This window comes from Cynocephalus volans, chromosome X (genome assembly GCF_027409185.1).
Source record: "Cynocephalus volans isolate mCynVol1 chromosome X, mCynVol1.pri, whole genome shotgun sequence".
Lineage (NCBI taxonomy): Eukaryota > Metazoa > Chordata > Mammalia > Dermoptera > Cynocephalidae > Cynocephalus > Cynocephalus volans.
The window spans coordinates 76847670-76850463 of NC_084478.1; the positions used below are offsets into that span (position 1 = coordinate 76847670).

The 2794-nt window shown below is 38.2% G+C and overlaps 1 pseudogene; it reads right to left on the reverse strand.

Moving 5' to 3' along the window:
- Window positions 1-532: 532 nt before the first annotated feature.
- LOC134368055 (polycomb complex protein BMI-1-like) lies at window positions 533-1425 on the reverse strand (annotated as a pseudogene).
- Between the last annotated feature and the right edge of the window lie 1369 nt (window positions 1426-2794).

The following is a 2794-nucleotide window of genomic DNA, read 5'->3' on the forward strand; positions in this document are numbered from 1 at the left end:
ACACAAAGAAATCAAAATGGTGAAATCTGCAATATTATTTTATTTATTATTGCTATTCACAGTAACATGGCAGCATTCTATGCGTATTCTATGAATATTCTTTCTATTTTTTTGAACTTCAAAATAAAAAGCACTTGTTTTCTACAGGTTAATAAAATAGCATAATAACAAGAACAATCCAAGAGCGTGTAATGTAGATGTTACTTTGAGATTAACAAACTATGGGCCAGGTCTTATATCCATTGCAGAATATTTACAAATCCAAACAGTGGTTACAGAAACCATTTCACATAGAAAAAAATATTGCCCACCTTCACGAAAACAGTTCTTTATAGGAACAATCTTTCCTTTCAAATAACATACATATGAATGTCACCCTTAGTCCATCTTTGACAGTCAAATTCAATGTCACTACAAGAGAAAGCATGTTGGTCCATAGTCACATGTATTAGTATTAGTAAAACTGTGATGGCATAAAGATATCTATATAAAAAAAGGAGTCTAATTTTTTTTTCCCTAACAGTCTCAGGTATCAACCAGATGAAGTTGCTAATAACCCATTTACTAATGGTTTTTGAGGTATATTGACAGAGAAAGATTGGTAGCTACTAGAGGGACTGTTGCTGGTTCCATTCATAATACTGGAAATGTCAGGAAACTGAAGATGAGGGGACTAGATTGAAATAGTGGGGCTTGGCAAACAAGGAGAGGTAGAGGGAATAACTCCTAATGGGCCATTGTCTTTGTCATTCCCAGAGTCAGATTCCAGTTCTCCAGCATTTGTCAGTCCATCTTTCTGGTGACTAATCTTCATTCTTCTACAAGTAGATCAAACTCTACTTTAAAGGAAGAGGTCCATTCTTTCTCCAGATATAAATGTAGGCAGTATCTGTTAGTGTATATTTATCCTTTAAAGATTCTTCTTCAATCTGTAAAGTATTAGGTATGTCAATTTTACTCTCGAGAAAATTTCTTAGGTACATTACAGTCATTGCTGCTGAACATCTTAAATATCTTCACCTCCATCTTAGATTTCTCTTTGTCTTTGTTTACTTCCCATTCTAAACTGCTCTGGTCAAAAAATGCAGTGGGTAAGCTTATTGTCTCATCATCACTTACAATTCTCTTATCTTTACCTGCAACTTCTCTATTTTCATTAGAACCATAGACAACAACAGCTGACTGATAAGCTGCATTTAAAAATCCCTTCTTATTTCACTTCTGAAAAGGCCTGGAAGTAATTTGCATATGACATACTGAGGAGTTTTATCTGATCTTATATCCAGGAGCAGTGTGATTTTGTGAATTTGAACATCACAGACAGGACAGTACTTGCCAGTCTACAGGTAATGCACAGTACATGTTTTACAGAAGGAATGTAGCTAGACATTCTATTACCATCCTGGCATCAATGAAGCCACCCATAAAGAGGGAGTTTAACTCAGTGCATTTGGTTGTTCAGTGCCTTTTTGCATGATGAAAGATTTCAGAAAAGCAGCTGATGAGAGGCTGTCAAAGCAGGTAGAAAAGACAATGAAAGTTTAAAAGTCACTCAGCAGAAAATGAATGTGGGCCAAGTGGCTATCTTGAAGTGAGCTGCAGATGCCCACTGTCAATAGCTGAAGAGTAGCCTCTGCTACCTCTGTGCTCAGTTCGGCTGGCTCCCAAGCTGTGCCCTTCCTTCTCCTATCCCCTCCTCTGTGCCCAGGGGATGAAGCTTGGAAGACATGCATCAGTGATGAGTATTATTCTGCCAGGCTAGAAAGTGTTTCTAATGCGAATCAGGGGTTCCTCACTAACATATCTGGCTTGGTCCCCTGCTGGTTTCTTGTAACAAGAGAGGCAGTTTCCTTTGTACAAAGGCAGGAAGGGGGAAAAAGGGGGAGGCCCAATAACCTGACTAGAAAATAGAGAGAATATCTGGAAGACAGAAGTCAGAAAATACTAACAGTAATCATGGTCATCATTTTCTATTTCCCAGGCACTGTGTTGTGAGCTTTTTAAGTTCATCTCTCATTACTCTTACTAAGAATGCTATGCCATACATATAATTGTTGTTCCCATTTTATAGAAACTGGCACAGAGGTTAAGGAACTTACACAAGATCACACAACTATGAAACTGAAAGCTACAATTTTAACTCAGAAGTGTAACTCCAGGGTATCCTTTAAAAATGTCCACAGCTTCTTGTTGTTCATCAGAAAAGCCCATATATTTTAAAAGGTATTCAAGGTCTATTATGATCTGGCCCTAAAATACCTATCTAGCCAAACATGAGTCACTTCAAAGGAACCTAGTTTGTCAGGGCTGCAAGTTCTCTTAGAAATCCTCTAGTTTAATATCCTTCCCATATTGATGGAAAGACTGAGATCTAGAACTCATACAGTAAGTTAGTTGTGGTGCTAGGACTAACATTCGTGTCTTCAGACTCAGTGCAGCTCTTTTTCTGTTGTGCCTGGTGAGGAAAATGTGCCTGATAAATGTTTATTAAGCCAATAGACAGGTGGATTAATGTTGCACCCAAATGACAAGTGTTTCTAACAATGCTGTGGGAATGGAGAGAAATGTGTAGAGCAGGGGTACTGATCTCACACTAAAAGCTCCTGGAAGGCAAAAACAAGGTTTCCTGATCTCTTCTTATATACACATCTTATTTGTATATGACCCAGTCAGTACCACCAGGAACATAGAAAACTCCTGATGAGGACAGTGATGGATTTTTCTCTCAAAAGTTTGCTTCTCTCTCTCTCTCTCCCTCTCTCTCTCTCACACACACACACACGCACACACAATC